The 23186-nt window shown below is 38.3% G+C and overlaps 2 long non-coding RNA genes across 3 annotated transcripts in view; one reads left to right on the top strand and one right to left on the bottom strand.

Annotated features, from left to right (window-relative positions):
• LOC149961107 (uncharacterized) overlaps positions 1 to 22923 on the top strand; it is a 44376-nt gene extending 21453 nt beyond the window's left edge. Inside the window, exons 1-2 of one of the 2 annotated variants that reach the window (XR_016479789.1) lie at positions 19561 to 19644; positions 22730 to 22923. This is a non-coding gene — a long non-coding RNA (uncharacterized LOC149961107). Of the gene's footprint in view, positions 1 to 19560; positions 19645 to 22729 lie in introns of those variants that run through there. The other variant, XR_016479790.1, reaches the window with a different exon arrangement.
• LOC149961108 (uncharacterized) lies at positions 10465 to 12092 on the bottom strand. The gene is made up of 2 exons (XR_016479788.1): positions 11965 to 12092; positions 10465 to 10692 (listed from the first exon to the last, which is right to left on the bottom strand). It is a non-coding gene; the product is annotated as an uncharacterized LOC149961108 (long non-coding RNA).
• Positions 22924 to 23186: the final 263 nt, after the last annotated feature.

Raw genomic sequence — 23186 nt, forward strand, 5'->3', positions numbered from 1 at the left:
CAGACTCAACATGCACAACCATCAGAACACAAACACAACAAATTCAACACTCACAACCTACGAATAAACATTACAAAAACGTAATACACCAAACCGTCACGACGGTGAGCGAAAAAACACCATCCAAACCAAGCCGCAGATGAATCCGTTAACGCTGACCGTCACGCGGTGGTTTTGCCAACCCTTCGAGAAACTGCGAACGCAGTGATTACACTTTGCACCGAAAATGCGAACGCGTTCGCAGGCCTGACAGACAGACCCACAGACCCACAGACAGACACGGTGGTTGTATAACCCCTCCTAGGGGACTTTGTCCCCTCGGAGAGGTTAAAACCGAACAGGTCTAATACAGACGTATTAGAGTTTTTACACTTAAAAAAATATACATGGTTGGTTTTTAAAAAATAGGAGGGTATAGGTTAATTCGAAACATGCATTCGACATATTTAAATTGTTAAATGCTCATAAAATATTTGAACAAACCAAATTGAATCAAATATTTGATTCACAAATTTCTTCACAATTTTCAAACATTACTTTAAAAAATGTATTTTATAACAAGTTGGCAAGCCAAAATACACCTCTCCTCGGAAGAATTGTCCCTAGTGGTATTAATTTCTCGAGGTAACCCTTAAAGATATATCTCCGCAATTTAGAGTTATTTGTTAAAAATGTTATCCCAGTTGTATCCCGCCCGGTATAAAATTTTAATTATAATTAAAATAATTCAGACGAAACGACCAATTTTAACTTATTCAGAATATCATTAGTTAAGTAGTTACAACATTGAGTTAGACGTACTATAACAATGTACAATTTAATTGAACCCTTTTTACAGTACAAGTTTGTCAGTTGAATATAATACAAAGTTAATGAAAGAAATATCTACAGAGGGTATTATAACGACCGTTCGCTTTTTGGTTTATTATTTTAACGGAATCGGGCCGATTTTAATTAAACGATAGTTTATCGAAATTTTGTTAAAAGAATATTCTCTAAGGCCGCGCGATAAATTTACGATAATAATTTCCCGTCGCCGTTATATCGAAAATTTATTTGATTCGGGATTGCCAGAACTGTAATGTTGTGGGCGAGTGATTAGAAAATAAAATGGCAACCAGAATTATGCAAAATTATAAATGTTTATTTTTATTCAGAACAGTCTATGGAACATTCTAGATTTAACTTCCATCAATAACCCAACAATATATATCCCTCCTACGTAATTGTGCAGAACTGGTACTCAAGTGTCCAAGACTAGATTTGTCTTAGTTCATCGTGATTGAAAAATAAACCAAAACATACTTACACTTAAGTAAATATCATAAATTATACTGAGTAATTTTTAACTAAATTCAAACTACCTAACTATAAACTCTTGTCTTAATTAACAGCTGAGAGCTGTTCGCTACTAATTACTTACAATCTACTTAATTAGCCTCACAGGTTGAGTTGATAATTTCAAGGGTATAATTAGGTTATTCCAATTCAAAAAATAAAAACAATCAATTTTATCTTACAGCTGACTTGAGTTAGTACACAATTACTTTAACACTTTCAGTCTTAAACACGCACTGTTCATACACTTAAGTCCATTCACTCACGTTCCAAACGCGAAACACAATTTAACTCTTTTCTTGACCGAAGACCGAACATACTAATTAAAACCGCAAAGTTACCTCATAACTTTTGACCGACACCAGGACCCCGTCCTGTAGTAGTTCGTCTGACAGCCAAGAACTAAGAAAGACTAAATCTTCTTTATTGACGGCTACGGCTTTATATACGTTAATTTGGCGTTTTTTAGACCCGTCAAGATTTGACTAAAGATCGAAAAATTAAAGAGATTATATTTTTTACCTGGTTTGATTGATAGTTCTCCACACGGTGGCGCTATATTATTACTTTGATATAGTTTCCGCGGGAGTTTTGAATAATTCAATAAACAATATATACAGATATTGTATTAATCCGTTTAGTTCATAATCATAATTGTTGCTTTACTTGAATATTTTCCCTAAGGAAGTCAATGGCTAGGCGGTGAACTATCCGCATTGTAAAAATGCGACCCGAGTTCAATTCCTGATCGCGATCACATTTTTCATTAAAATACTAAAATATTTAATTAAATATAAGATTAATATAATCTATAAATATTTAATTAAATATAAGATTAATATAATTTATAAATATTTAATTAAATTTAAGATTAATAAAATTTATAAGTATTTAATGAAATATAAGATTAATTTAATTTATAAATATTTAAAATGATGTAGAATAAATTATAGTACCTAACTTTATAACTTTGTAAAGGACATTCGCCAAAGCTGTTTTTTAAAAAAACACCGTAACTTAACAAGCGTTGGTGGCTGAGTGGTGATTCCCGGCCGGCGCCAAAAATTCGCAAATTGATACTTAGACGAATACCGAGTACAACTGGTGGAAACCCTGCCATTGGACGTTGAGATGTAGCATTACACTCAGCACTCGGTCCGTCCCAAAGCCATTAAGAAGAAGTTGGAGAGAAAACGCCCATACAACACAACAGACTCAACACTCACAACCGTCATAACACGTACTCAACATCCACAACAATCATAACACAAAATCAACACCCACAACAGTCGTAACACGAAATCAACATTCACGACAACATAACAATAACGAAATATCCGGTGAGCGTTGACGAAAAAAGGCCAACCAAACCGCAAATCAATCCGTTAACGCTCACCGTCACACGGTGGTTTTGCCAACCCTTCGAGAAACTGCGAACGCAATGATTACACTTTGCTACACAAATGCGAACGCGTTCGCAGGCCTGACAGACAGACCCACAGACAGACACGGTGATTGTAAAACCCCTCCTAGGGGACTTTGTCCCCTCGGAGAGGTAAAAATCAATTTTTGTTATTCGGAGAAAAGTCTGTAGGAATGGTAAATAGGTGAGGAGTTTTCCTTTCCGAAAGAGGGTTGACGAGCCCTGGGCGCCATCCCTACGCAACTATAGACAACTCTATCAAAAATGTAATTATCTCCACTGGCTTCATTTGCCAGTTAAGGCAGGGCTGCAGCTGCCTAGTAGCTATTTTTAATATTGAACCATCACTCGTCCGTTAGTCCTATAGGCCACATTTTTTGCTAAGTTAAAAATTACTTCCATGAAGAAAAAAAATTCTACACTTAACGGGTGCTTCACGAAGTTCTACTTAAGTTTTTCCTCTCTAACTGAGTGGTCAAAACTAGCTGTACTTTTATGTAAATTTATTTCAATAAATAGTACGTAATAAAGATAATGTAAGTTGCAACTAATTTTTTTTTTCTGTTTTAAATTGAAACAAAATCAAAAGGGACGGTAGTCCCTATGCAAGGTCCGGGTATAAGGTAGAACACCCACCCGAGCACTTGCTATATTATCTCGAGTCAGAATGAGCTGATTTTACCCCCTCGTATCTCAAAACCTATAGGTCGTATCAAAACAAGTGAGGTATCATTTGAAAGGTTACAGGAACGCGACAAACATATACGAATTCCTTCGAACAGGGTTGAGGCGACGTTTCGTAGTAATGGGGCAAAGTAAGGTCTAATTCTACTTCTTCTTCCATCTTATCCTCGCAGACCGCTCTAAAGCAAAAACTACTGAACCGATTCAAATGCAATTTGGTATACAGTTTTAGATTATGCTCCCATTGTGTCCTTCCAAAGGAGAAGTTCATATCTTGTATAGTTCTTGAACTACGGCGACAAATGTACATTTTAGCGAGTCGGTAACGAAACCATGGAGTAATAAACACATAATAACTACTAAATCGGAGCACCAGCGATTTAAAAAAATTAATGCAAAAGGTTTGAGGGTTGATTCTATGTGAAAACGTGGCGCTTTGTTCGAAAAAATAGTCTTAAAGGTTAAAATGCCCGCTATGACGGATACACTTGAAAACTATGTATGCAACATATTTATAGATGGATTGAAGGAAAAACGGGCTCTGAGTTCGACAACAATAGTCTTGCGAGTGTCAGGGTGGTGGTTGTCCGCCATAGGGCTTGTCGATAAATAAGTCCAGTTTATGACGTTTATGGGAATATAATTACAGAAATAGATTATGCTTCTGATTTATAGGTTGTTTCTAAGTGAAATAAGTGAAAGAGGTGCCGTGAGTTCAAAGTGTCTCACCAGTGTCAGGGTGGGCAGTAGGGATGCAACGGATAACCGGAACCGGCACCGATAATATAAAAATTTGATAACCGTATCCGGAACGGGAACCGATATTTGTAAGAAAAATGATAACCGACACCGGAACCGGAACCGAGTTATTCATAACTTTATTTACCAACATTTAGCGCATGTTGAAATTTAGTTATTAAACTTACTAATTTAATATTAGTTCTTGTTATAAGCTCATCTTATCCTATCTCAGATAACTCTATGTGATAACTCGACGTATTCTCGATTGAAAATGGGCCCGTCCTCCAAATGTTTGCCTTAAAAAATGGCATAATCCGGAAATCCGCGATAGTTTTAGTTTTATTTTCTTCGGTCAAAAAACTCGACACAATTTCACAAATGTAGCAAAGACCACAAAAAATATTTGTCGTCTACTGCTACTAGTGTGCCTTCCGAGCAATTATTTAGCGCGGCAAGTTAATGTTATGCTTGCTTCAAATGTTTCTTTATGTTTCAACAAACGCGCCCAAAACTTTATAAATTCAACCACAATAACCGTCGCATAAATATCCAAACAACGTACATAATGAAAGTAAAACACTAAAGTTTGAAAAGTATCGAGACACGTGTTTTATAGCAAATCGTTAAACCTTTTAAATTAATAACTAAGTTGTGTTTCTGAATTGAAGGTTTTTAAGGTAAGGCTAATTCATTTGCATAATATAATAGCTGGCCTGGGTAGATTTTGTCTAGAAAATCAGAAATTTCAACTTATGCATTTGCTTACATTTCACAAATGCTTATTGCACGAAATAATATGGACTCCATTTAGAACGATATACTCAACTGAAATCAAAACGAGTCATAGAAATCCCGTCTTTATATTTTTAAACGAAATGAGGCAGGGGGGCAATGCTAGGAGGGGCAACTAATGTTATTGCCCCTTCAATTTTTTGGTCAGTTGAAATCTTTAAAAGCTCAAATTTTCAACGGTGTCTTTTCCCGCCAATTTACATAGTATTCAAACAGTAACACATGCATTCGGTGAAGCTACACTCTTTTAAAAATTCAAAACCATTCTCATTTTATTATTGTGGATTTGTATATCTTAAAGTCATAAACGACTCTAAAGACTAAAATACACTTCGTATGATAACTGTTGTTACTGTTAATGCCTTAATGGCATTCGCGACCGATTACTCACTCTACATCGGGGGCTAAGCTACTAGACCCCCGTTTCATTTTCTCTTTGCCCCCTCCAACTTCTAAAACATTCCTACGCCCCTGAAGTGAGGAGCGGAAGGGAGGGCAATGTCTCCCCAAAACTTGAAAGTACATCATACCCCCCCCCCCTCCCTCCATCTTGAATCGATGAAACCGTGGGAATTTTCAAACAGATGATTTCATTTTTACCCTACTTTATTGAATAAACAAATAACGCGCTTACGTGAGTTCCCTACGACAGTATAGAAGCAATAATTTGTTTTTATTATTTTACAATAAGTCATCTACATCGCGATTCTGGTCGGACTTGGGAGTCTGAACTCCATACTTCCGAGTTCTACCAGAACCTTGGTTTTTAATGCTCCAGACGATGATTGCCGTGATTTGTCTTAATCGTTTCACTTCGGGCTTAACGCCATTTTTAACCGTTTTATATATTTAACAAGTAAGTACGTGTTAAATCTAATTGTAGAAGGCGAAACATGTTAGCCCTAACTCTAGATGGCGATAATCGCGACTCGGCCTTAATGATTATAAGGGACCCCAAAAACAGTCTCGCGGGAGGACTCCGAACCAATAGCTACGTCACCGAGTAAGCTACTATTTTTAAAATATAATTTATCAAAAACAAATTTTATATTCTAAATAAATAAATGTGGTGGATTTTATTTAGCTTTAACTTCATTAGAATTGCTTGTGTATTTAACACTTATTATTACTAAACACACTGGAACCGTATAGGAACCGTTTAGGAACCGGAACCGATTGGTTCTAAATTTTGAGAACCGGAACCGAAACTGGAACCGATAATTTAAAATTTTAAGAACCGTAACCGTAACCGGAACCGATAAAGCAAATATTTAAGAACCGGAACCGGATCCGGAACCGAGATTGTCCAAAAAAGTGGAACCGTTGCATCCCTAGTGGGCAGTTTGCCCCTAGAGAGCGGTAAACCATGCCAATGTATTATAAACACAGTACAACACGTGTAAAGTTTAAAAACAATCGTAAAGCCTTTTTATTAACATTAAAAAATGAATTAAAGACCATAATGACGTCACGTTTTCGAGAAATTAAAGTAAACAATATCTAAATGTACACAATGTTGGCGAAAGAGCTAGGCAGTTCTCAATATTTTAAATAGGTAAAAGTTCACTTTCCAATTTCGTTTATAAACATTATTTCCGCTTTGTTACGATTAAAGGTAATATAGTAACTTCACTTCTATTGTTATAAACAAAAAGGCGTAAAATCCACCCAAAAACCATTCGGTTAAAAATTGCAAGGTCCTTTAAACAAAAACGTCACGTCCTATATTACTCTAGGCCATAAAAGTAGTGAAATCAAATAACGGGCAAGATCTGTTATTATATTCCCATAAACGTCATCAACTGGACTTATTTATCGACAAGTGATGTGCTCGGAAGTAATATGCTAGACCGTGTGCCTCCTAAGTGTTTTACTGAGTTAAAATCCTTTGTACAACCATAAAACATTTCAAAGAGAATGGCTAATATTAGAATCGCATTGTATCAAATGCACCGTTAAATAAATTGGTTTGAAAATTTTCAACGGTTCTTGGGATGTTCGCAAAGCATTCTGGGAAAGAAAGAAACACTATTGGCTGAAAATGCTATCTCTCGCTCATGCGCTAGAACAAATTTTCGGCTCGATGACCGAGACGAGTTTTCTTAGCTTAGCTGTAACGATTCTAATGATACAATATCAGTTATATAATTTACCAAGTTAATTAAAGAAAAATTTCAATATAAGACATAACATTTCACAAAATTTACAACGTAGCGGACGAAAGGCAAGCATAAATATCAAGAATTAGTTCCTAAAAACGCTGTAGATGGCAGCATTACCTAATCACGGGACCATTTCAACCTCCCGACTTTAAAGTTTTCTTTCGTTCTCGCAATACGGGCCCGGCTCGTTCATTTTACTTATAGGGGCATATATTGTTTAGATCGAAATATATTATCTACTCTGTTTAGATTTACTCTTTTGAAACTGGCATATTACTGAAAGCAGACAAGTTGTTGACTGCAGTGACGTAATTACTGCATTCAACAACTTGTCTGCTTTATTTAATTATGGTTTTAAGGTAAAAGAGTAGATTTAAACAAAGAAGATAATATATTTCTATCTAAACAATATATTTGATACACTGCGATTCTAATATTAGCCATTCTCTTTGAAATGTTTTATGGTTGTACAAAGGATTTTAACTCAGTAAAACACTTAGGACGCGCAAGGTGTAGCATATTACTTCAGAGCACATCACTTGTCGATAAATAAGTCCAATTTATGACGTTTATGGGAATATACTTACAGATCTTGCCCGTTATTTGATTTCACTACTTTTATAGCCTAGAGTAATATAGGACGTGACGTTTTTGTTTAAAGGACCATGCAATTTTTAACCGAATGGTTTTTGGGTGGATTGGGATTACTAAAATTGCTTATTTTTAATTATTGTTATTTTAATTAAGCAGGTGGTGCTCTGTGGACCGCACGCCGGTGCTCTGCAGCTCTTGTGATGGATGCAAAGTAGATACCGCATGTACTGCAGCATCTCTTTCTCTGATCACCACGTACACTTGGGCAATAGAGGTCATAGGGCATGCTGATGAAGGTGTGCAAGGGTTGAATTACTTAATTTAACCCAGTTTTATCGATATTTTACACTGTTTCTTGCGGTAAACCAATTACGTGATATTGGCCGAAACCCCCCTCTCCTCCGCGTGAGATTGGGTGAGATTCAGCTCAATCCCCTCCCTCCCCTAAACGCCTCACGTAATTTATGGACGCTCCCAAAGCTCTGACATAAGAAATTACCATAAAAGTATTGGAGCCGGCTCCTTTAATTCGAAGCCGGCTCCTGGAGCCAGTTTAAAACACTTGGAGCCGGAACCGCGGCTCCAGATCCGGCTCCGCCCGGAGCCGACTGGAGCCGATAGGGTTTAAGTCGGAGCTGGAGCCGGAGCCATGCGGAGCACTAATTGTAAGTGGTGTTAGTGCAACTATTTTCTCCTGTCAAACATTACAACAGCTCTCTTCGAAATAGAACTTTTAGAGTAAGTTTTAATATACCGGGTGTTTTGAATTGCTCTGACTTTACTAGGCATTTGTTTTTCAGAAACTGCAAGAGATAGAGTTCCGAATTTTCAGGGTATTGTTTCTAGTGTGGGATCGCTTTAAATCATAAATTTCTGAAAATCAGAAATAATTTCGGGTTTTTGTAAAAAAAATATTTTTTCACCGGTAGGTGCTAGAAAAAACGTTCCAATGAGAAAGTTGTAGAGTGTTGTCGAAAATGTTCAAAAAAATTGGTTGCATTGGAAAAGAACACTTTTCTACGAAAATATGAGCTGATGAAAAAACAAATTGTCCATAAGGGCCAATAGCCTTCGCATTTTTGTACGTACATGAAAGAAATGTCTGAAATATTTAATTGAACATTTTATTCGAATAAACATAAGAATTTTACAAGTGAGGTTCAATAATACCTACGTTTGCCGCCATACATGTTTAGGCATGATAAAGCATGTTTTGAAACGAGCGTCTTATCATCTCAGAAGTGACAGGTTTGAAGGCTGCAATGATTCGGTGACGCAAATCTTCGATGTTCTCAACGGGCGTCACGTAAACTTGTGCTTTGATGAGCCCGCACAAGAAAAAGTCCACAGGGCTTAGGTCCGGAGACCTCGCAGGCCATCGAACGTGACCGTTCCTGCCAACCCAACGCTGAGGGAACTCATTGTTAAGATGCTCTACTACATCTACTAGGTACGTGGGGTGGTGCGCCGTCATGTTGGTACCTCATCTGTCTGTACACTTCCAGCAAAATATTTTCTAACGCGTCTGCTATTTCGTTCTGCAAAAGCGCCAAGTTGCGAGCTGGTAGGAAAGATGGACCGATAACTTGATCCACGAGCAAACCCGCCCAAACATTCAGAGTTGTTGTTGGAGATGGTGATAATTTTAGTCACAAAACATGCGGGTGTTTTGATGGTTGAAAGGTCCATCTCTCCCAAAGAAAAAAATATTTTTTACCGAAAACCGAAATTAATTCCGATATTTTAGAAGAATTCGCGGGGTTATTTTAAACCTTGACACAGTAGAATCTACGAGAACAGGAGCACTAGGAGAATCTGACAGCAGAATCCACGTAGGAGATGCACAAGAAGATCCTAACACATAGAAAGCGTATGAATAAGTCACTATAAGACCCTAGCAGAGCAGAATCTGCGGAGAAGAGACATAAGGAGACACTTATACAGCAAAATCAGCGATGGGCACAAAGAGACCCGGACACAGAAGAATCTGCGAATGAAGTGGCACTCGGAGACCCTGCCACAGAAGAATCCACGGGATCAGTACTTATAGACTCTGACTTAGCTGGATCCCTGGAAAGAGGGTACTAAGAGACCCTAGCACAGCAGGATCTGTGGAAAGTGGTGCAAGGACACACTAATACAGCAGAATATGCGGGGATAGCGTTCCTAGAAGACCCTGACACAGGAGAATCCGCAATGAAAAGGGCCTTAGGAGACACTGACCAAGCAGTTTCCGGGAAAGAGGCACTAGTAGACCCTGACTTAGCAGAATCCACAGGGGGTTAGTAGGAGAGTCTGACTTAGCAGAATGCCTGAATCCACGTGAGGGACACTACCAGACCCTGAGACAGCAGAATCCTATGGATACGGGGCACAGGGAGACTCTGACACAGCAGAACTCACGGAAAAGGGGTAATTAGAGACCCTGGCACCAAAGAATCCCTGGGTGAGGTGCACTACAAGACCCTGACACAGCAGACGGAGTGAGGAATTCTAGGAAAATTTTAAATTTCTAGCCAATATAGTTTTTGAGCAAAATGCCGGGGGTGATCAAATTAAAACACCCTGTAAAGCTTTGAGCATAGCATTGGTACAAATGCACTCCTGGTTATTTCCTATTTCAAAATCATCGTAAATTTACTTTGACAGACTCCAACCTAAATAAACGTATATATAGTAACCGTTTAAGTGACTCGTATTTTTAAGCAAATATATAATAAAAAGCGATCATGCTGACAAAATGCTTTATTTTTTTCATATTTTACACAAATTCCTGCGATTAACACTGATCCTGTGGAATACAATCTCCAATACTGTTGTATTGTAAGCCTTCTTTACAAATGCATGCGTTTATTCGGCATTCCAACGTGCAAATTGTCTCTCCGCATGTTCTGCATCTTTTATTAGGAGCACACTCCAGCCTCTCTTCTCCAGGTTTCGCACATGGCTCACTTAAATCTAAAACACACGCTTGTTTACTGTTTTTACTATATTTAACCTTAATTTAAAATTAAAACTAAAATGTAAGGACTAGAGTACTTTCAGAAATTGATTATTTGGGTGGGTTGGGGGGAGGCAGGGAAGTTTCTTTTTTCCACTTTTAAAAGGACCAAACTTGTGCCTAGTTTAATTTAGAATCTTCTTAGATAGTATATTTTCACCAAAATCGAACAGGGTAGAGGTTAACTCTAATAGTTTGTGTAGGGAGCTGTTGGCTCGCGTGCCATGAAAGGCTTGCTTCAACCCTCCTACGTGTAATAACCCGGCCTCCTGTTTAAAGGCCTTATAAGACGCTAGATGACTTGGGCCTAAGGTGGTGCCTTGGGTATAAGGCTAACTTATTATTATGTTATTATGTAACCACCCTCGAGCTGAGGCCGAGGCTGATGTTTTTATAATGATTGGCCTTGCAGTCGGTAACGAGGCCAACAGTTAAAATAATCGTGTGAAAAATTAAGTAACAAATTTAACGAAGGGAAAATTGTCCAAAATTCCAGGTCGTGAAATTGGTTAAGTTTCAACAACATGAAAATAATGCAACACAAAATGTAGATTTGTTTAGAGCCCGACAAAGGGTATTTAATTTGTCTGAGAAAACTTCAACCAAAAAGTGAATCAATAACCTTTATAAGAAACCTAAGATGATTCTAGGAAACTAAAGTTTGACTATTCAAATTAAGGCCATATTCACGATTTTAAAAAGCGCGAATGATCCTCGGTTACTCGGCTTCATTTAGAAGATCCTGGTTCCAAGGTCGAGAGTCTTCTAATTGGCTCGGTTGCATCCTTACTTTTAACATTTGTTTACGTAACCAGAGGTGTTATCAGAAATATCTAATACTCAGAAAATATAGTGCTAGGAAGCCGTAGAAGGTGAAATAACTTATTCCAAGATTTTCACCACAATAAATATTTGAATAATAATATTATTTCACAAATCGCTGGCCCTGCCATGAATAGTCAACTTGCATATTGTAATTGTGTAAGTGTAACTAATCTTATTTGAAATATTAGATTAGCGTTGTTGGCTTTCAATAATTTTCCACCCAACAAAAATTACACTGATCAGTAATATTTCTAAGCCTTTTGAATTCAGCTCTTAATAAAATTTTAAATTATCCAAATTAATAAAAAACGTGGCTAGTAAGTCTGGATATCGTTTTATAAAATTAAACTGGAAAAGGTTAATTGCTTATCACTATCAATGGATATTAATTAACTTGAGCTTACCAACGCTTTCCACAAATTCACTTTGAATTAAAATAACAACGAGCACCGCCAGGATAGGCAACCAAACCAGACACGTCTTCATGATTTCATCAATCTACCCCGAGTAGCGACGTAGTCTCTTGTGATTGAATTTTTTATTCTACGCAGCACCTGGTTTAACACACGATGACGTGTTTAGGTATTGCGCCAGAGTTACGTTGGGAAAATTTCAAATGAACCGTTAACCTGTCAAACATTTTTTTGCTTTGTGGATTGGTTTACTACCTTACTCATTCTAAACATATAACATGATGCAACTCAAATACAAATGTCTGACTCTCTACATAAATCTACACGTAGTCAACACTAGAAAATCCGAAAGAAACCCATTAAAACCCAACATTTCAGTTGGTTGTTTTGTGTTTTTAGGAGAATTTGTACGGATAAATATGTTAAACATTCAGGGATGTTTCAGAGTCTCAAATGAATAGAAATGTACAATGAAATTGGGTCTGAAATTGTTTCGTTTCAGAGATACGAATTCCCAAGAAATATCGTTAAAACTGAGGACATTTATTTTGGCCCAGACCAAATTGTTTACATAATCTATGAAGTTTTTTTAACAAACAATACAAGGCATTTAAGAACTAATTTATGTATTGGTTTCACGTAGTGTCGCCGTGTTGTACATAACTCTTTACCAGTAAGGTTGATAAATTTCAACGATATCTAGTTGGTCGCTACATTTACCGCCCTCGGTATCCCAATATATATTTTTTATAAATCTGAGCAAAAGAATGTAATAATTTTTCCATTTAAATGGTGCTTCGTTATTTATGATATGGCTAACTTATTTCCAAAACCCAGTAACTCTAAAAATTATGTTCATCTAAAAATTAAATTAAAGTAGCGTGTTAGCGTTTCGCTACCATATTTCCAAAACAAAGTAACACAATGGGTACTGACGATTTTTGAGTACAAGTAATAAGCAAGTTAAGCAGTAATTATGGGTTAATAACGTAATGGCAATTCTGCCCATACCACCTTCAAAAACTACAAGCTTTAAACTTAGCTAACTTTCCACGTCGAATTGACTTATGTCAGTGGTGTGTAGACAGTAGGCAATAATCTGCTAACATTCGATGGTGCCAATTTAAACAGTAACGGAATACTTAAATAACATAACCATCACCAGGCTTTGGTGTGTACGCAACAAAAGTACGTGACCTAGATGATTGGCGGCAATACATAATTGAAGGTTGTGAGACTATTTGCAACATGCTAATAAATCTCCAATAAGTCACAAGCTGACTTCGGCACTTAACTCTGTCTGGATTTGAATGGGAAATGATAGTAAACTTCTGACTCATACTGGCAAGAGCACGGATAGGCGCTGCTTGCTTGTATAGGTGATTTAGTTTTAAACTTTGAAGTTCCCATTCAGCCACATTTTAAAGTTGAAAATAATTACAATTAAAATTCAATCCTATCCAATTTTCATAAATTTAGGATCATCACCATTCATAGAAAGTGATTTTCTTTAACTTACTATGGTTTTCAACCGGAACACTAAAATAAAATAACCAAAATTATTTTATATTTTGTCGTGCTAGAGCTAATTTTGATTTCGTCGGTAACAAATAAATTTTAAATTTTGTCTCCAAAAGCTACGCCTTACCAGTGAATAAACTTAAAACATTTAATTTTTTTAACGTCAATGTAACCGTTTAAATAAAATCTGGATTCTTAACAAAAAATCTATACATTATTTATAAGTGTTTTATTTGGTGTAATTAAAACCAACTTTGCGCATATACACACGTTTAGTGTTAAACATGTTGATCGTCAATATAAAGAGCGTACTCTATATAAAAATGTTTAAAACAACAGGTTAGAAATAAAAAAACCTGAAATTTTGCAGGTTATGTTCGCCCAAATATGTGAACATTTTTTTTTTAATTTTGGAATGTCACCTCCTTTCTGCATTGTATTTGGTTTATTTTAAAACATGTGTGTTATTTAAATGCACTTATTGTGAAAACTCTTTCGTTATCATCATAAATTTACTTTACCTTTTGAACTCAATTCAAGCCGACCCATCTTCAGAAATACAATACTAATTAGTCTAACATCAGAATAAAATTAAACGTATTCTATAAAGTTAAAAAAGATGACCGTTAATCTGATTTTACTGATACAGAATTATTTGTTTCGGCATTAATATATTTTTCTTATTTTTAGCTTGGAAAAAAAACTTCGTTAAACCCAATGTTACAGATAAGAATAAGCTTTTGTTTAAATTGTTTCACCACATCAAACTAAAAATAATTTAACGGTTATGGCTTCTTCTGGATATATTTTAATGAAACTAACCATAGCTTTCAACTGGAGCACTTTGAGCTTTGATAACTAAGAAAATAGCAAGGTAACAGAACTGAATCAAAGTCAACATAATCGTTTTCGGCTACACAGAATTGGTAGAATGCATTGACTGAATTTGTTATCTACACATGGTGTGTCATTCAAGTACGGCGCGAAAGTGATTGCGAATTGCATTTGTAGTGGTAGATTTACCTGTCAAAACACATTTTACGTTGTTGATCTGTTTCAATATATTACTCAATTTCAAGAAATAATATTTCGCAATATTAATATTTATACGAGCCCCAAGTGAAACAACGGGCAGCCTGAAAAGAAACCACTCACCCGGATTAATTGAGGGACATCAAAGGTTTGTAGGTCAATGTGTAAATCAGCTGGGTTAATTACCAGACGTTTTATTAGAGAGGCTTAAGGTGGCAATCGTAATAATTTGCAACGTCTTTGAACTTCGAAGACGTTGCAAATTATTACGATTCGAACGTGTTCGATATGGACAGCCTGTTAATTTCGGCAAGACATCTTCACCTGAAAAATCAAGTTATTATTTTGGTCAAAAGTCGTTCGCAAAAGGCGACCCCACATGCCTCCCATGAAAACGGCGAACTCCTAACGGAAATAAATAACATCTCGGAATTTATCCAGACATCCATAGAAGAAGCCGATTTGAAGTTAGCTACGTACCACAAGTCCCTGGGATTTCAACTAGCGATAGAAGTAGAAGAACCCGCTACGAGGAACGAAGACGACGAGTATCTAATGCAGCACTTCACCCCTGGAGAGGTTAAGAGAGCGATCAAAAACCTTCCAAACGGCAAGGCGACGGGTAAAGATTTAATTCCGAAGGAATTCCTCAAGGCGCTAGACCCCGCATCCCGCTTCCGTCTGTGTCAGCTATTCAACGAGGTTCTCGACACCAACCGAATTCCCGAGTCATGGAATATGACAGAAGTCAAGTTGATATTCAAGGGGGGGGGAGGATGATAAGCTCTTAGAATCGTATCGACCAATAGCAGTCTCCCAATGCCTCTCTATTCTCTTCATGACGTTATTAAAGAATCGTCTTGAACCGTTTGTCGAAAAAAAGAAAATCCTCAGCAAATACCAGAATGGCTTTCGAACTGATCGGCGTGACTCGGAGGACTTATTCATTATTACGCAACTCATAGAAATTTCCAGAATAGAAAACAAACAAATCCTGCTTGCCTTCCTAGATTTGAAGAAAGCCTACGATACGTTCAACAGACAACGGCTCTTTCAATGCCTATTAGAGCTCGGAATCCCACCAGATACCAACTGGGCGATGCAAACACCGAGTATGTCTCGAGTTCGGTAGGCCTTAAACAAGGATGTCCGCTCTCTCCCTTGCTGTTTGCACTATACCTGATTCCTCTGGAACGACGTCTTTCCCAACTCGAGGGCGGTTTCCAGCTGAATCGTACAGCTCGTATGGACATTCACTGCTCCGTAACTGCACTATTCTTCGCGGACGATATCGCGGGGGTTGCGAGTTCAGCGGCTATATAACAAGAATTATTAAACACCTGTGGCGACTACGCTCCTGAAGAAAACGAACAAGTTTCCAGGAGTAGTGTGCCATCTGGGATATCAATCGTATAATATTTACTCCACTACTCGAACAATTTGGAAGGCCGTGGGCGTAACAGCCCTGACATATGGGAATGAAGTTATCAAGATTGACCCCGAGGTCCAAAAACACCTTGACCGGACCCAACATCAAGTTGGTCTAACTGCCGTTGGTGGTAACTTTATAACACCGAAGGCTTGCGTAAAAGGCAAATTGTCCTGGTCCTCGTTTCAGGAACGTGAGGCAAAGAGTAAATTTAATTATTTGGGCCGCCTTCGTTACATGTCGCAAGATCGACTGGCAAAACAAGTCTTCGACTACATTCGCCTCACCGGCACCCACACCAAATGGCTCAAGAGACTAACGTATATTGATCAGTTATACGGACAGGACACTAACAGAGGAGCGGCGACGAATGAGAGAGAGTGGCGCGCCAAAGTTGGCAAGGGTGTACTGGAGAAGGCCCGAGCGGACTGGGTGTCCGAGGTGAAGAAACACCCCAGCCTAGCCCTGTATTCCTGCAAAGAATCTCCAGCCACTGAAGGGTTCTATTCCAATGGCCTAGGAGGTCGTTTGTTTTTCCAGGCCCACTGTGGAGCCCTAACCACTGGCCGACGATTTCAGGAAATATTCCAAGAAAACCCGGCTTGCCTTCTTTGTGGTGCGCCAAATGAAGACCTCCTCCAAATTATCCGGGATTGTCCAGAATTGGATCGCGCCAGAGTGGAAGACCATCGACGGTTAACGCTTAAATCTCTCGTCGCGTGTGATAATGAGCCCGATATCCGGCTGATTGATAATATTAAAAGGCTTCTGAAGCTTTGGTGGACCGTCCGCGGTGAGAAACTAAAGGCTACGCCATAGTGTTTGCCCCCTCTGATCGTGGTATACGTATCATTTAATTTTATCATTTCACTAATTTCTATATATTTTTATATATCACTTGTTCATTTAACTTAAGTCTTTTTTATTCCTTTTTATTTTTTTATTCTTTTTTATATTAACTCGAAACTTATTATATCGAAGTTTCTTATTGTTTTTTCTGTATTACTTTGTACCTGAGAGCCTTTGCTCCTCCCTGATTTAAAAGGGATCTTATGGGGCAAATAAAATTCATGCATTCATTCATATCAGGTAAAATAATCTGTAGCGACGAACAATAACGCGTGTTCTATTCACAGTGGAAAGGTTTAAATTTATTATCATTGTCTTCCATTTTCAATTGTATCGTACAAGCTTAATATCTGAAACAAATCGTAATCATATTTAATGGCAGTTTTTTATCTAAAAGGACCACCTCAATTCTTTATTCCTAGCTCGCACATACTTACAAAAGCTCGTGAGATGTATAGGGCACCTAATGGATAGAAGCTGCTTGCTCGTATAAATGATTTCGTGTAAATTGTTTGAGCTTCAAGTGTCGAATAGGTGAGCTTCTAATTCTGCAGTTGTTTGGTCGATTTCTATGGTTGCCGTGAAAACACCTATAAATTCTTATTTACTCCGGATCCATAACCTTCGATCACTGCTCCATCCTCCGGTGGTTGCTATTTGATGCCTAGTCGGTCAGCTTCGGCAACACACTTGCTACCAAGATCTAGATAGGATCTTTTTTCTTGACCATTTAGTAAAGCGTCTTGAAAATACTTTTCGTTAGTTTCGTTGCCTGTTTTGTTATCTACATGGGCGATTGTGTAAGTGTTGGTGCGGCTACAGTCTTTCGTATCGTGTCCAGTCTTGCCACATTTCGTACAGCATGGCTTTCTCTGTGGCTTCGCGCATTCCTTGGATCAGTGTCCATACTCTGAGCAGTTCTAACACAAACTCACCTTTCTCGTTAACTCGTGGCTTTTTCACAAATTTCCTTGGGCTTTGATCTTTCCCCGTCGTGCTGTCGTTACGTGGTTGGAAGTTGCATTGCGTGAAATCCCTCTTCTCCTTGCCCGATCTTTCAGATTTATTCATGACCCTACTTTATCGCACAAGCGTTAGTCATTCTTCCATAGTTTTAATGCACTTAAGCAGTTCTTGGGGTGTTCGATAATCTCTGTCGCTTATTGAAGTAATCAAACGTTCGTCATCTTAACCGGTTATGATATTGTCAATCATGTCAGTCTCTTGCAATCTACTTAGCCGGGCCTTGGCTACTTTATCATGATAGTAGGCTTCAATGGTTTCGTCCGGCTGCTTGATCCTGCGTTCCATTTGTCAGTGGATATTTTGTTTACCTTTACCAACTGCAAACCACTCCCTCAGAAGGCATGTCCACTCTGCCCAGGTATGATTACCATACCTTGGCCGTTCCTTGCAGTTTTGGTATCACGTGGTTGATGGTATCAGTCCAGATGTATGTGGAACCAGTGTCGTCGACTTTCTTTACCCATGAGTCGAAAGTTAGATGAGGGGACTAGACTGGATCAAAGTCGGGAATCAGTTTACTTCCGTCATTGTAATGGTGGCGTTGTGCCGCATTTCCGTCATCTTCCGGTTGATTATCGTTCCTTTGGATCGCTTCCAGTGGTCGTGGGCGAGCCGCGAGGTGTTAGTTTTGTTGTTCTAGATGCCCTGCAGCCATGGCCGAAATCAATTTCTGAACCGCAGCATTCACTGATCTTTGAATTGATGCGGAGAAATCATTGATGGATATGAAACCCATAGGCGCAACTTTTTCGTCCGCTTCGTCATTGGATCGTGGCATGTTGTCATTTCGCTGTTCGTAGTTTTCGTTATATTCCGAAGGGTCTTCAGGTTGGTTTTCGTGTGCGAAGTCTTCTGGCGTGTTATTCGTAGCGTTTCCGTTGGTTGGTTCGTTTAAGGAATCTTTAGACTCAAAATCAGCGTTGGGGCTTGATTGTCTTTCCTTTTTTGTTTGCTTTTAGTCTTCGGCTTCTTCGCGTTGTCATCCAAAAGTTAATGAGGACGAGCTTTTTCTTTCTTCTCGGAAACGTGGTTATCGTAGCGTTAGGCTTAACGTTTTCGAGCTTAGTGATCGCTATTTTTTATTTTTAGGCGTTGATTTTGGTTTAATCATACTTCTGAATTGTTAACGCTGATTTCTTAGTCATTTAAGAGACGTCATTCGTAAAGTTAAAATTCTTTTATGGTTATTAAAAGTAATCATTCTATTCATTCGATTAGACCTTGCCATCGCTCGTCTCAACGCTTCTTAACTAACCCAGGGTTGCCAACCGTACGTTTCTCCGTATTACCATCTAAAAGGGGAGTCCACGCGTTGCTGGGGTCATCTAGGTTCAAATATGTAGTATCGAGAGATAAACGAGGCTTATGTTATTGTATATTTGTCTGGCGTTAAAACCATATTATCAAAAACACCCAAAACAACCAACTTAAATGGGTTTTTTCTGATTTTCGTATCTTTTGACTACCCATAAATTTTATGTAGATAGATAAGCCTTTATATTTGAGTTGCGTCGTGTAATCTGTTAAGAATAAGAAATGTTACAAACAGATCCCAAAAGCGTAAAAATGTTTGACAGGTTAACGGTACATTTGACATTAGATATTTCCGAGCGTCGCTTTTGCGCAACGCTTAAACACGTTATCCTGTGTTCAACCAGCTGCTGCGTAGAATAAAAATTCAATCACAAGAGACTACGGCGCTACTCGCTATTCGGGGTAGATTCATGAAATCATGAAGACGTGTCTGGTTTGGTTACCTATCCTGGTGGTGCTCGTTGTTATTTTAATTCAAAGTGAATTTGTGGAAAGCGTTGGTAAGTTCAAATTAATTCATATTCATTGATAGCCACGTTTTTTATTACTAATTACATTGTATTTAGAGCTGAATTAAAAAGGTTTAAAAATATTTCTGATCAGTGTAATTTTTGTGGGGTGAAAAATGATTGAGAGTCAGTAACGCTAGTTTTATTGTTCAGTTAAGATTATTTACACTTACACAATTCCACTGACGCTACCTTAGTTAAAAAAATTAAAACGAAACAGAAAGGCTTAGGACATAGATTTTCTAATATATTTACCTCACGCTCACGTTTCCCTAATTTCCCATGTCTACGGGTTTTAATTGTGCCAGAAATATCGATCATTTTGGTATATAATTTTGCCCACGATTATTTCCACTCTTGCCTTAGCATCGGCAAAATGAAAGTTTGGTGAACATATTCCGGTATTTGAAAAATTCCGTCTTGAGGTTTCACCGCTAGCAATACTACCCTACATTTCAGAAACGCGTTATCGACAATTTTTAAATTTTCAGTTTGTTATTTTTGGAGATAATGCCAGTGGCGTAGCAGATGGTTCGCAGGGCCCGCGGTGCGGGGGGCCTCGAGCTTCAGGGGGGCCCCGAGCTTCGGAGGGGGGTCCCACTAACCATAAAAAAATTAAAAAGGGGGGCTACATGGAGTTTTTTGTGGGGGGGGGCTCTTAGTTCTCAGCTACGCCACTGGATAATGCGTTTCTGAAACGTTTAGGCAGTATAGCGTCATCACCCTTAATGAGAGTTGGTTCAGTAACACTTATCAGAAAAGTGGATGTCATGGTTTTCAACTGTACGGTTTTTAATTTTTCCCGTTTTGACGGTATGGTGGCCATCTGCTACCTTTCGCTTCTAGCTGTCTTTTATTTATGGCGTGACGTTACATGCGCTGTTGGAAGATATAATCACCATGTTTCGAAACAGCGGTGACTGAAAAAAGTGCAACTACCTGGGGCGACAAAAGTTGGCTAGATCGAGTCTAGTTAAGTTTGGTGTAAACAAATTCAGTGTAGTAAAGTTTGGTGTAAGGAATTATCTGTAAGTTCGGTGTAAACAAATTCAGTGTAATAAAGTTTGGATGTAAGTAATTATCTGTAAGTTCAGTGTATAGGAAAATTTGGTGTAAAAAATCTCACTTTTTTAAAATCTCTTCTATAAAATTTTTTATTGTTGTTTTGTACTGGCTGGGATAGGTGAAAAAAGCACGATTTTATATAGATATCTGGGTACGTCTCCGATCGCTTTAGGCACAGTGATTTCGAAGGTGCATGATTCCTTTCTTAGCGAACTGAGCTTCTATCTCTGCAACATTTGGAGCATGTGTGTGTTAATTTACTTCGTGAACTACCTTCATATCAATGGTATGCCGCACTATGATATATAGGATATTATAATGATCACTTTTTTTGTTCCACATCGAGATATATATATATCGAAGTGGGACTATTGCTATGGACGGATTGTCGTTAAGTGTTGTTTGTTTGTTTGTTTGTTTGGTGTGGAAAGCAACGACACGGCAGATGGCGCTGCGAAAATAATTTGCAGTTTTGGTGAAACTGGGATTCGGACTCACAGTGAAAAACTCTGATTAATGACGCCTTTACGCTCTCGGCCACTGGAACTTCCCAAAATTTTTTCGGAACTTCTACTGTATTCTTGTCAATTTTAGCGGCGCGGGGGGGGGGGGGGTTGGCTAGTTAAGTTGTCGAAATTCTAGTCCGTTTTTGTGCCTTATTTTACGTATATTTTCGGAATTTAAGGTCAAGTGAACCTCAAACTTCGCGTCGGGTGGTGGGTGGTGGGTGGTGGGCACACTCGCTTAAGATGCCTCGCTCGGAAGTGAGTACTCGAATAAACGAGCTCGAAAATTTTAAATGTTCGGGTGGTGAGCAGTGGTAGGTGGGCACACTCGCTTAAGATGCCTCGCTCGAAAGTGAGTACTCGAATAAACGAGCTCGAAAATTTTAAATGTTCGGGTGGTGAGCAGTGGTAGGTGGGCACACTCGCTTAAGATGCTTCGCTCGAAAGTGAGTACTCGAATAAACGAGCTCGAAAATTTTAAATGTTCGGGTGGTGAGCAGTGGTAGGTGGGCATACTAGCTTAAGATGCCTCGCTCGAAAGTGAGTACTCGAATAAACGAGCTCACGCGTACGCTTAAAAAGTTAAAGCATTGAAGACTCTATTTCCCTTCACACACTTACGTACCGCCATTATTAATTATTGGACTCCCATACTCATCCAAAAACTAGGGGCATTCGGGCATATGTAGTTTTATATCTATGAAGGTAAATTTTTATTACGATAATCTTTGCCGTATACCATTCGCAAAACTTAGGTATATTAACTTACAAGTTCACGTAAAGACTACCCGTTTATAGCTCTACCACAAATAGATCGAAATTTAAAATATAGCTTTTTGTCAAATTACCTTGCAAGTTAAGTCAATAAATGACCTCAACAGCTTATGAATTGGTTTGCCAACCCATGTATCCTGAGGGTGGGTGGTGGCCCCTCTTTAACATAGGATGGTAAAAAGTATATCTAACTATAGGAAATCACATGAGCTCAACAGTTTTTATATTAGTTTGCCCACCCGGGTCTCCTGATGGTGGGCGGCATCCACCCTTTCACTTAGGGTGGCAATTTATATATCCAACGATAAGAAATCACAAATCCTCAAAAGCTTTGTATTAGTTTGCCTACCTGTGTCTACTAAGGGTGTATGGTTTTGCCCATTCGAATACACTGATGTGGAACTAATATTACGGCCTGGGCCGACTTCTTATACATCGAACTTTTCTTACAGAGAATTCCTTACACCAAAACATGCGTACACCGAATTTGTAAACCCCGAATTAACCGGCTCCCGGCTAAATCATATCACTACCCAATACAAACTCTTTGGTTTCATTTGATTTAAAACTACAAAGCCATTTTTATACATTTTGCCTACTTTTCTCGAAATGTCATAAGCTAAATTCGTATAAAATTCTGAAAGTTATCAAGTCTTTTCTTTTTAGTTATAATTTTAAATTAAGATTTTTAAGTGAAAAAGTAAACCAGTGTGCTTTTTTAATTGTTTTAGATTTAAGCGAGCCATGTGAGAAACCTGGAGAAGAGAGGCTAGAATGCGCTCCTAATAAAAGATGCAGAAAATGCGGAGAGATAATTTGCACAAAGGAATGTCAAATAAATGCATGTATTTGTAAAGAAGGCCTTAAATACAACATTGATGGAGATTGTATTGCAGAAGATCAGTGTTAGTTGCTGGAATTTGTGTAAAAGATGAAATAAATAAACTGTATTATCAACATAATCGCATGTGATCGTCAAAAAAATAAGCTTTACTTATGCTGTAAGAGTCTGTTAAAAATGTGGGGTGGCGGAGTTGTTAGCACTTTCGCCTCGCAGCAAGAGGAGCCGGGTTCGATCCCAGCTTGTGGCACTGGGTGATAAACTCGGAACAGCTCCTTCTGCGTAGAGTTTGCCGTTCTCTCCCCACTGGTTTAAGGGGTTTTCCCCCGAGTCCCCTTCCACAAAAA

This window comes from Leiobunum rupestre, chromosome 1 (assembly GCF_980474605.1).
Source record: "Leiobunum rupestre chromosome 1, qqLeiRupe1.1.hap1, whole genome shotgun sequence".
Taxonomy (NCBI): Eukaryota; Metazoa; Arthropoda; class Arachnida; order Opiliones; family Sclerosomatidae; genus Leiobunum; species Leiobunum rupestre.